The sequence below is a fragment of the Oncorhynchus gorbuscha genome, unplaced genomic scaffold (assembly GCF_021184085.1).
Source record: "Oncorhynchus gorbuscha isolate QuinsamMale2020 ecotype Even-year unplaced genomic scaffold, OgorEven_v1.0 Un_scaffold_1678, whole genome shotgun sequence".
In the NCBI taxonomy this organism is placed as follows: Eukaryota; Metazoa; Chordata; class Actinopteri; order Salmoniformes; family Salmonidae; genus Oncorhynchus; species Oncorhynchus gorbuscha.
This window is the reverse complement of record NW_025746386.1, coordinates 1-12,500: the sequence shown is the minus strand read 5'-3', so window position 1 is coordinate 12,500 and position 12,500 is coordinate 1. Positions and strand designations below refer to the sequence as shown.

General features: G+C 44.5%; 5 non-coding genes across 5 annotated transcripts; 1 reads left to right on the top strand and 4 right to left on the bottom strand.

The window, feature by feature from the left end:
• Nucleotides 1–1,115: 1,115 nt before the first annotated feature.
• Nucleotides 1,116–1,234, bottom strand: LOC124023793. The gene has a single exon (XR_006836782.1). It is a non-coding gene; the product is annotated as a 5S ribosomal RNA (ribosomal RNA).
• A 1,212-nt stretch (nucleotides 1,235–2,446) lies between these two features.
• LOC124023782 lies at nucleotides 2,447–2,565 on the bottom strand. The gene has a single exon (XR_006836771.1). It is a non-coding gene; the product is annotated as a 5S ribosomal RNA (ribosomal RNA).
• A 1,206-nt stretch (nucleotides 2,566–3,771) lies between these two features.
• Nucleotides 3,772–3,890, bottom strand: LOC124023754. Its single transcript, XR_006836746.1, has one exon. It is a non-coding gene; the product is annotated as a 5S ribosomal RNA (ribosomal RNA).
• A 1,414-nt stretch (nucleotides 3,891–5,304) lies between these two features.
• Nucleotides 5,305–5,423, bottom strand: LOC124023756. The gene has a single exon (XR_006836748.1). It is a non-coding gene; the product is annotated as a 5S ribosomal RNA (ribosomal RNA).
• A 2,726-nt stretch (nucleotides 5,424–8,149) lies between these two features.
• On the top strand, nucleotides 8,150–8,231 carry trnal-uag. Its single transcript has one exon. It is a non-coding gene; the product is annotated as a tRNA-Leu (tRNA).
• The last annotated feature ends 4,269 nt before the right edge of the window (nucleotides 8,232–12,500 follow it).

The following is a 12,500-nucleotide window of genomic DNA, read 5'->3' as shown; positions in this document are numbered from 1 at the left end:
ACGGAATCCAGACTTTAAACCGAAATTCAACAATATTCAAAAATGTTTTGAACTAAGGAGGAAATCAACTAAATCCTTTCAACTTGTTAGAAAATGCATTCATTTGCCCAAGTGAATCATTAGACATCAACAAAATGCATCAGTGATTCGTATTTCCACCCAACTTTCAGAAACGGCACAGGACTGCCCAGTTTCTGTGCGCATGCGAGCGGAGCGCTACACTTTGTGTAGCCGTTAGCGATGAGGCTAATGATGACCTTCTTCTGGTAGAGAAGGAAAGGCTTCCCACAAAAACCTTCTCAATGAAATGTTAACTGCAAAGTAGCCTATGCCAGCTTGGCAGAATTATATCATCATTATTTGCATCAATCCAGTGGCCATTTGTTTTGCAAACTCCGCAATCACATGAGAGCTACAGCAACACTGCTTAACCAAACAAATGTCTCTTCCTGGCGCACACTTGCGTGTAAAGGGTAACTACACCCCAAAATCGATATGTCTTCAATTTTTCCCAGACCTCAAAAGTGGTCTCCTGCTAGGGTTTTAAACGTTGTCGTGGACATAGAACATCCAATCGTGTTATATTTCGATTAAAAGGGTGTGCTTTTGAGAGCGAAAACCTGGAGAAGCAGGGATAAACGGCCAACCGGGAAATGCCAACCGGGGGGGGGTTTCAGGCAAAACATTGAAGGGATTTTACAGGGCCCTAATGGAGTAGACATTGACAGTCTAGCCTAAAAACAAATGCTGAATGTAGTGCCTACATTTCGAGGGAAACGCACTGTCCATGATTGGATTTGATTAGGGCAGGGCAGCACTAACAAACTGCATGTAGTCCAATAAAAAGACACAACATTATTAAGGGATTTTACAGGGCAGTTGCTCCACAGGACATAATGGACGACAGACATTGACAGTCTCCGAGCCTAAAAACAAATGCTGAATGTAGTGCCTACATTTCGAGGGAAACGCACTGTCCATGATTGGATTTGATCAGGGCAGGGCAGCACTAACAAACTGCATGTAGTCCAATAAAAAGACACAACATTATTAGGGCGATAAATAAAAGGCAGTTGCCCAGGTGCAGACATAAGAGTACCCTCTACTGGAGCAAAAGCTTACAGCACCTGGTATTCCCAGGCGGTCTCCCATCCAAGTACTAACCAGGCCCGACCCTGCTTAGCTTCCGAGATCGGACGAGATCGGGCGTATTCAGGCTGGTATGGCCGTAAGCGAAGGGAATTCTCTTGGTACACTATATAAAGTCAATGTGCCGCTTATTCATCAGGAGACAGAGAACTGTCCACGTTGTGACACACTGACAAAGCTCAAACCTTGCTTACATTTCCAGACCATATATTTCACTCTTGTGGGGTGGGGTGGGGTGGGGGGGGAAGAGGGCATATCCTGTGTTCACACTTATGACAACTTCATGGACTATATAATACGGCGCGCCCGCACGGAATCACGGAATCCAGACTTTAAACCGAAATTCAACAATATTCAAAAATGTTTTGAACTAAGGAGGAAATCAACTAAATCCTTTCAACTTGTTAGAAAATGCATTCATTTGCCCAAGTGAATCATTAGACATCAACAAAATGCATCAGTGATTCGTATTTCCACCCAACTTTCAGAAACGGCACAGGACTGCCCAGTTTCTGTGCGCATGCGAGCGGAGCGCTACACTTTGTGTAGCCGTTAGCGATGAGGCTAATGATGACCTTCTTCTGGTAGAGAAGGAAAGGCTTCCCACAAAAACCTTCTCAATGAAATGTTAACTGCAAAGTAGCCTATGCCAGCTTGGCAGAATTATATCATCATTATTTGCATCAATCCAGTGGCCATTTGTTTTGCAAACTCCGCAATCACATGAGAGCTACAGCAACACTGCTTAACCAAACAAATGTCTCTTCCTGGCGCACACTTGCGTGTAAAGGGTAACTACACCCCAAAATCGATATGTCTTCAATTTTTCCCAGACCTCAAAAGTGGTCTCCTGCTAGGGTTTTAAACGTTGTCGTGGACATAGAACATCCAATCGTGTTATATTTCGATTAAAAGGGTGTGCTTTTGAGAGCGAAACCTGGAGAAGCAGGGATAAACGGCCAACCGGGAAATGTAAACGGAGAAGAGGGGGAGTAATTGTTTATTCAAAAAAAAAAAATTTTTTTTAAGGGGGGGGGGGTTTCAGGCAAAACATTGAAGGGATTTTACAGGGCCCTAATGGACGACAGACATTGACAGTCTCCGAGCCTAAAAACAAATGCTGAATGTAGTGCCTACATTTCGAGGGAAACGCACTGTCCATGATTGGATTTGATCAGGGCAGGGCAGCACTAACAAACTGCATGTAGTCCAATAAAAAGACACAACATTATTAGGGCGATAAATAAAAGGCAGTTGCTCCACGCATGACATAAGAGTACCCTCTACTGGAGCAAAAAGCTTACAGCACCTGGTATTCCCAGGCGGTCTCCCATCCAAGTACTAACCAGGCCCGACCCTGCTTAGCTTCCGAGATCGGACGAGATCGGGCGTATTCAGGCTGGTATGGCCGTAAGCGAAGGGAACTCTCTTGGTACACTATATAAAGTCAATGTGCCGCTTATTCATCAGGAGACAGAGAACTGTCCACGTTGTGACACACTGACAAAGCTCAAACCTTGCTTACATTTCCAGACCATATATTTCACTCTTGTGGGGTGGGGTGGGGTCAGGGGGGGAAGAGGGCATATCCTGTGTTCACACTTATGACAACTTCATGGACTATATAATACGGCGCGCCCGCACGGAATCACGGAATCCAGACTTTAAACCGAAATTCAACAATATTCAAAAATGTTTTGAACTAAGGAGGAAATCAACTAAATCCTTTCAACTTGTTAGAAAATGCATTCATTTGCCCAAGTGAATCATTAGACATCAACAAAATGCATCAGTGATTCGTATTTCCACCCAACTTTCAGAAACGGCACAGGACTGCCCAGTTTCTGTGCGCATGAGAGCGGAGCGCTACACTTTGTGTAGCCGTTAGCGATGAGGCTAATGATGACCTTCTTCTGGTAGAGAAGGAAAGGCTTCCCACAAAAACCTTCTCAATGAAATGTTAACTGCAAAGTAGCCTATGCCAGCTTGGCAGAATTATATCATCATTATTTGCATCAATCCAGTGGCCATTTGTTTTGCAAACTCCGCAATCACATGAGAGCTACAGCAACACTGCTTAACCAAACAAATGTCTCTTCCTGGCGCACACTTGCGTGTAAAGGGTAACTACACCCCAAAATCGATATGTCTTCAATTTTTCCCAGACCTCAAAAGTGGTCTCCTGCTAGGGTTTTAAACGTTGTCGTGGACATAGAACATCCAATCGTGTTATATTTCGATTAAAAGGGTGTGCTTTTGAGAGCGAAAACCTGGAGAAGCAGGGATAAACGGCCAACCGGGAAATGTAAACGGAGAAGAGGGGGAGTAATTGTTTAAATAAAAAAAAAAAAAAAATGGGGGGGTTTCAGGCAAAACATTGAAGGGATTTTACAGGGCCCTAATGGACGACAGACATTGACAGTCTCCGAGCCTAAAAAACAAATGCTGAATGTAGTGCCTACATTTCGAGGGAAACGCACTGTCCATGATTGGATTTGATCAGGGCAGGGCAGCACTAACAAACTGCATGTAGTCCAATAAAAAGACACAACATTATTAGGGCGATAAATAAAAGGCAGTTGCTCCACGCATGACATAAGAGTACCCTCTACTGGAGCAAAAAGCTTACAGCACCTGGTATTCCCAGGCGGTCTCCCATCCAAGTACTAACCAGGCCCGACCCTGCTTAGCTTCCGAGATCGGACGAGATCGGGCGTATTCAGGCTGGTATGGCCATAAGCGAAGGGAACTCTCTTGGTACACTATATAAAGTCAATGTGCCGCTTATTCATCAGGAGACAGAGAACTGTCCACGTTGTGACACACTGACAAAGCTCAAACCTTGCTTACATTTCCAGACCATATATTTCACTCTTGTGGGGTGGGGTGGGGTGGGGGGGGGGGAGAGGGCATATCCTGTGTTCACACTTATGACAACTTCATGGACTATATAATACGGCGCGCCCGCACGGAATCACGGAATCCAGACTTTAAACCGAAATTCAACAATATTCAAAAATGTTTTGAACTAAGGAGGAAATCAACTAAATCCTTTCAACTTGTTAGAAAATGCATTCATTTGCCCAAGTGAATCATTAGACATCAACAAAATGCATCAGTGATTCGTATTTCCACCCAACTTTCAGAAACGTCACAGGACTGCCCAGTTTCTGTGCTGCATGCACGCACGAGCGGAGCGCTACACTTTGTGTAGCCGTTAGCGATGAGGCTAATGATGACCTTCTTCTGGTAGAGAAGGAAAGGCTTCCCACAAAAACCTTCTCAATGAAATGTTAACTGCAAAGTAGCCTATGCCAGCTTGGCAGAATTATATCATCATTATTTGCATCAATCCAGTGGCCATTTGTTTTGCAAACTCCGCAATCACGAGAGCTACAGCAACACTGCTTAACCAAACAAATGTCTCTTCCTGGCGCACACTTGCGTGTAAAGGGTAACTACACCCCAAAATCGATATGTCTTCAATTTTTCCCAGACCTCAAAAGTGGTCTCCTGCTAGGGTTTTAAACGTTGTCGTGGACATAGAACATCCAATCGTGTTATATTTCGATTAAAAGGGTGTGCTTTTGAGGCGAAAACCTGGAGAAGCAGGGATAAAAACCAACCGGGAAATGTAAACGGAGAAGAGGGGGAGTAATTGTTTATATATTTAACAGAAGGGAGAGGGGGTTTCAGCATTCAAAACATTGAAGGGATTTTACAGACAAACTGAATGGAACAGACATTGACAGTCTCAAGCCTAAAAACAAATGCTGAATGTAGTGGTGCCACATTTGACAGATGCACTGTCCATGATTGGATTTGATTAGGGAAATGGGCAGCACTAACAAACTGCACTAGCCAACTAAAAAGACACAACATTATTAGGGCGTTTTACCCTACATTTTACAGGGCCCTAATGGACGACAGACAGTCTCCGAGCCTAAAAACAAATGCTGAATGTAGTGCATCTCATTTCGAGGGAAACGATACCATCACTGTCCATGATTGTACCATCAGGGCAGGGCAGCACTAACAAACTGTTCATGTAGTCCAATAAAAGACATAGTTTTAATTATTAGGGCGATAAATTATCAAGGCAGTTGCGGAACAATGACATAAGATTTACGCTACCTCTACATTAGCATCTGCTAAAATGTACAGCACCTGGTATTCCCAGGCGGTCTCCCATCCAAGTACTAACCAGGCCCGACCCTGCTTAGCTTCCGAGATCGGACGAGATCGGGCGTATTCAGGCTGGTATGGCCGTAAGCGAAGGGACCTCTCTTGGTACACTATATAAAGTCAATGTGCCGCTTATTCATCAGGAGACAGAGAACTGTCCACGTTGTGACACACTGACAAAGCTCAAACCTTGCTTACATTTCCAGACCATATATTTCACTCTTGTGGGGTGGGGTGGGGTGGGGGGGGGGGGAGAGGGCATATCCTGTGTTCACACTTATGACAACTTCATGGACTATATAATACGGCGCGCCCGCACGGAATCACGGAATCCAGACTTTAAACCGAAATTCAACAATATTCAAAAATGTTTTGAACTAAGGAGGAAATCAACTAAATCCTTTCAACTTGTTAGAAAATGCATTCATTTGCCCAAGTGAATCATTAGACATCAACAAAATGCATCAGTGATTCGTATTTCCACCCAACTTTCAGAAACGGCACAGGACTGCCCAGTTTCTGTGCGCATGCGAGCGGAGCGCTACACTTTGTGTAGCCGTTAGCGATGAGGCTAATGATGACCTTCTTCTGGTAGAGAAGGAAAGGCTTCCCACAAAAACCTTCTCAATGAAATGTTAACTGCAAAGTAGCCTATGCCAGCTTGGCAGAATTATATCATCATTATTTGCATCAATCCAGTGGCCATTTGTTTTGCAAACTCCGCAATCACATGAGAGCTACAGCAACACTGCTTAACCAAACAAATGTCTCTTCCTGGCGCACACTTGCGTGTAAAGGGTAACTACACACCCAAAATCGATATGTCTTCAATTTTTCCCAGACCTCAAAAGTGGTCTCCTGCTAGGGTTTTAAACGTTGTCGTGGACATAGAACATCCAATCGTGTTATATTTCGATTAAAAGGGTGTGCTTTTGAGAGCGAAAACCTGGAGAAGCAGGGATAAACGGCCAACCGGAAATGTAAATGGAGAAGAGGGGGAATAATTGTTTATTTTTTTAAAAAGCGATGAGACTAATGATTACCTTCTTCTGGTAGAGAAGGAAAGGCTTCACTAGCCACTTTAAACAATGCTACCTAATATAATGTTTACATACCCTACATTATTCATCTCATATGTATACGTATAAACTGTACTCTATATCATCTACTGCATCTTTATATAATACATGTATCACTAGCCACTTTAACTATGCCGCTTTGTTTACATACTCATCTCATATGTATATACTGTACTCAATACCATCTACTGTATCTTGCCTATGCCGCTCTGTACCATCACTCATTCATATATCTTTATGTACATATTCTTTATCCCCTTACACTTGTGTCTATAAGGTAGTAGTTTAGGAATTGTTAGCTAGATTACTTGTTGGTTATTACTGCATTGCCGGAACTAGAAGCACAAGCATTTCGCTACACTCGCATTAACATCTGCTAACCATGTGTATGTGACACGTACAGTTTGATTTGATTTGATTTGATTTCCAATCGTGTTATATTTCGATTAAAAAGGTGTACTTTTGAGAGGCAGAACATTGAAGGGATTTTACAGGGCCCTAATGGACTAAATTAACAAGAATAGAATGGAACAAGAATATACTATTGGAGCAAAAAACATTCAGCAATATTGATATTTTTCTGCTGTTTTCAGAGATCTATTTATTTTATTTGGAAAAAGTATAAGGAGGACAAGTATAGTGAGAAGTAGCCATGTAACACATACAATGACTTAAATGTAAATGTAATACATTTTGCTTACATTTACAGTACATTTAGGCTATTTGCATATTTTCAACTAGTGGGCAATATAAGTACTTGACTTCTAACAAATTCTAATATTTCATAAGGCAGTCAATATTCAACAATTGCCTGGTTATGTATTATAGTATCATATTAGCAATTTTAGCCTTGACATGAGCACAAACAGGAAAATGACACATAAATTACATGAAAGTAGGCTATGAACATCCAAGTTTTAGGTCACTTAGCTCACACGATTATTCTCTTTTGACAACCTTAGGGGGTGCATTGTTCCTGGAGGTACTGCAATACCAGGTCGATGCGTGGAATGCACGGGGTAAGCCCCTATTCCATCTCACCACAGTGCTGTCAGGCCGTGGCCGCCGGGACCTTAGGTTTTGTGGGGTCCTCGACCCCCCTTTGCCTGGGGTCGAGGGCCCCCTTTCTTCTGTACCACCTCAGGGCATCAGTGGCAACCAAAACCACTGCCTGGGTGTTGGTCTCTACCCGTTTTCCTACCAACAGGTTGCAGGAGGACCTTCAGACGCCATATAGCATGAGCATTAGGGGGCATTCTCTCAACCAGCTTCACCTGGATTGCTTTTCCAAAAGTCTTGAAGGAGTTCCCACATATGCTGAGCACTTGTTGGCTGCTTATCCTTCACTCTGCGGTCTGACTCATCCCAAACTTTCCCAATTGGGTTGAGGTCGGGGGATTGTGCAAGCCAGGTCGTCTGATGCCGCACTCCATCACTCTCCTTATTGGTCAAATAGCCCTTACACAGCCTTGAGGTGTGTTGGGGCATTGTGTTGTTGTAAATCAAATGATAGTCTCACTAAGCGCAAACCAGATATAATGACTTATCGCTGCAGAATGCTGTGGTAGCCATCTATGGTCATTACAACTGATGAGATACGTAAATTAATTTGCCGAATATACATTTGTATACATTTGAATATTTAATATTGCATGAAATGTACAAAAGTTCGTTGAACACGGAAATTCTCAAAATTCTAATTTTATATACTAGAAAATTGTATTCGTGTTCGTTGAGGTAGCGTGGCCGAGTGGTCTAAGGCGCTGGATTTAGGCTCCAGTCATTTCGATGGCGTGGGTTCGAATCCCACCGCTGCCAGAAACTGTATTTTTCATTTAGGAAAATCTATGCAAAACGGACATTACAGACTACTTGACCATGACGTAATTTCAACTGCAACCTTTTATGGTGTTGCTGTATGATTTGTGGATTATGCAATTGCTCCCTCATGTTGTGCATGTATCATAGTACATACGGTCTGGCATTTGAAAAAGGTTAACGCTTCTTGTCTTTTATTGTCATTAGTCTTTTTCTGTAGGCAGAACTGAGTGATGTCACCTGATATAGGCAGTGGTGTAAAGTACTAAAGTATATATACTTTAAATACTTTAAATACTACTTAAGTCGTTTTTTGGGGTATGTGTACTTTACTTTACTATTTATATTTTTGCGAACTTTTACTTTTACTTCACTATATTCCTAAAGAAAATAATGTACTTTTTACTCCATACATTTTCCCTGACACCCAAAAGTACTCGTTACATTTTTACATAAATGGACCAAATCACACATATCAAGAGAACTTCCCTCTTCATCTCTACTGCCTCTGATCTGACTTGCTAAACACAAATGCTTTGTTTGTAATTATGTCTGAGGTTAGAGTGTGCCCCTTGCTGTCCGTCAATAATTGTTTTACTTTAGTGCAGAGCCCCTAGTCCCACTGTACATGCCTCAGATACCTCCTTTGTCCCAACTCCCACACATGCAGTGACCACACCCAGTATAACCAGCGTGTCCAGAGATGCAACCTTTCTTATCGTCACTCAGTGCCTGGGCTAACCTCCACTGTACCCGCACCTCACCATACGCCTCTCTGCACATTATTCCCTGAATCTATTCTACCACACTCAAGTTTTTTTTACTCACTGCTTTAGCACACTCCGCCAACCCCGATGTCCTTGCCGTGTCTGAATCCTGGCTGAGGAAGGCCACCAACATTTCTGAGATTTCCATACCCAACTACAACGTTTTCCGTCAAGATAGAACTAGTATCCTTCCGGCGCCGACTGAGATGGCCGCCTCGCTTCGCGTTCCTAGGAAACTATGCAGTTTTTTGTTTTTTTTACGTGTTATTTCTTACATTAGTACCCCAGGTCATCTTAGGTTTCATTACATACAGTCGAGAAGAACTACTGAATATAAGATCAGCGTCAACTCACCATCAGTACGACCAAGAATATGTTTTCCGCAACGCGGATCCTGTGTTCTGCCTTACAAACAGGACAACGGAATGGATCGCACGCAGCGACCCAAGGAAACGACTCCGAAAAAGAGGGAAACGCGGCGGTGTTCTGGTCAGACTCCGAAAAAGGGCACATCGCGCACCACTTCCCAGTATTCTTCTTGCCAATGTCCAGTCTCTCGACAACAAGGTTGATGAAATCCGAGCAAGGGTGGCATTCCAGAGGGACATCAGAGACTGCAACGTTCTCTGCTTTACGGAGACATGGCTTACTGGGAAAACGCTATCCAGGGCGGTGCAGCCAACGGGTTTCTCCACGCATCGCGCCGACAGAAACAAACATCTCTCTGGTAAGAAGAGTGGCGGGGGCGTATGCCTCATGACTAACGGGACATGGTGTGATGAAGGAAACATACAGGAACTCAGATCCTTCTGTTCACCTGATTTAGAATTCCTCTCAATCAAATGTAGACCGCATTATCTTCCAAGAGAATTCTCTTCGATTATAATCACAGCCGTATATATCCCCCCAAGCAGACACATCGATGGCTCTGAACGAACTTTATTTAACTCTTTGCAAACTGGAAAACATTTATCCGGAGGCTGCATTCATTGTAGCTGGGGATTTTAACAAAGCCAATCTGAAAACAAGACTCCCTAAATTTTATCAGCATATCGATTGCGCAACCAGGGGTGGTAAAACCTTGGATCATTGTTACTCTAACTTCCGCGACGCATATAAGGCCCTGCCCCGCCCCCCTTTCGGGAAAGCTGACCACGACTCCATTTTGCTGATCCCTGCCTACAGGCAGAAATTAAAACAAGAGGCTCCCACGCTGAGGTCTGTCCAACGCTGGTCAGACCAAGCTGACTCTACACTCCAAGACTGCTTCCATCACGTGGACTGGGACATGTTTCATATTGCGTCAGAAGGGAATATTGACGAATACGCTGATTCGGTGTGCGAGTTCATTAGAACGTGCGTCGAAGATGTCGTTCCCATAGCAACGATAAAAACATTCCCTAACCAGAAACCGTGGATTGATGGCAGCATTCGCGTGAAACTGAAAGCGCGAACCACTGCTTTTAATCAGGGCAAGGTGTCTGGCAACATGACTGAATACAAACAGTGCAGCTATTCCCTCCGTAAGGCTATCAAACAAGCTAAGCGTCAGTACAGAGACAAAGTGGAATCTCAATTCAATGGCTCAGACACAAGAGGCATGTGGCAGGGTCTACAGTCAATCACGGACTACAAGATGAAATCCAGCCCAGTCACGGACCAGGATGTCTTGCTCCCAGGCAGACTAAATAACTTTTTGCCCGCTTTGAGGACAATACAGTGCCACTGACACGGCCTGCAACGGAAACATGCGGTCTCTCCTTCACTGCAGCCGAGGTGAGTAAGACATTTAAACGTGTTAACCCTCGCAAGGCTGCAGGCCCAGACGGCATCCCCAGCCGCGCCCTCAGAGCATGCGCAGACCAGCTGGCCGGTGTGTTTACGGACATATTCAATCAATCCCTATACCAGTCTGCTGTTCCCACATGCTTCAAGAGGGCCACCATTGTTCCTGTTCCCAAGAAAGCTAAGGTAACTGAGCTAAACGACTACCGCCCCGTAGCACTCACTTCCGTCATCATGAAGTGCTTTGAGAGACTAGTCAAGGACCATATCACCTCCACCCTACCTGACACCCTAGACCCACTCCAATTTGCTTACCGCCCAAATAGGTCCACAGACGATGCAATCTCAACCACACTGCACACTGCCCTAACCCACCTGGACAAGAGGAATACCTATGTGAGAATGCTGTTCATCGACTACAGCTCGGCATTCAACACCATAGTACCCTCCAAGCTCGTCATCAAGCTCGAGACCCTGGGTCTCGACCCCGCCCTGTGCAACTGGGTACTGGACTTCCTGACGGGCCGCCCCCAGGTGGTGAGGGTAGGCAACAACATCTCCTCCCCGCTGATCCTCAACACGGGGCCCCACAAGGGTGCGTTCTGAGCCCTCTCCTGTACTCCCTGTTCACCCACGACTGCGTGGCCACGCACGCCTCCAACTCAATCATCAAGTTTGCGGACGACACAACAGTGGTAGGCTTGATTACCAACAACGACGAGACGGCCTACAGGGAGGAGGTGAGGGCCCTCGGAGTGTGGTGTCAGGAAAATAACCTCACACTCAACGTCAACAAAACTAAGGAGATGATTGTGGACTTCAGGAAACAGCAGAGGGAACACCCCCTATCCACATCGATGGAACAGTAGTGGAGAGGGTAGCTAGTTTTAAGTTCCTCGGCATACACATCACAGACAAACTGAATTGGTCCACTCACACTGACAGCGTCGTGAAGAAGGCGCAGCAGCGCCTATTCAACCTCAGGAGGCTGAAGAAATTCGGCTTGTCACCAAAAGCACTCACAAACTTCTACAGATGCACAATCGAGAGCATCCTGGCGGGCTGTATCACCGCCTGGTACGGCAACTGCTCCGCCCTCAACCGTAAGGCTCTCCAGAGGGTAGTGAGGACTGCACAACGCATCACCGGGGGCAAACTACCTGCCCTCCAGGACACCTACACCACCCGTTGTTACAGGAAGGCCATAAAGATCATCAAGGACATCAACCACCCGAACCACTGCCTGTTCACCCCGCTATCATCCAGAAGGCGAGGTCAGTACAGGTGCATCAAAGCTGGGACCGAGAGACTGAAAAACAGCTTCTATCTCTCAAGGCCATCAGACTGTTAAACAGCCACCACTAACACTGAGTGGCTGCTGCCAACACACTGTCATTGACACTGACCCAACTCCAGCCATTTTAATAATGGGAATTGATGGGAAATGATGTAAATATATCACTAGCCACTTTAAACAATGCTACCTTATATAATGTTACTTACCCTACATTATTAATCTCATATGCATATGTATATACTGTACTCTACATCATCGACTGCATCCTTATGTAACACATGTATCACTAGCCACTTTAACTATGCCACTTTGTTTACTTTGTCTACACACTCATCTCATATGTATATACTGTACTCAATACCATCTACTGATTAACATCTGCTAACCATGTGTATGTGACAAATAAAATTTGATTTGATT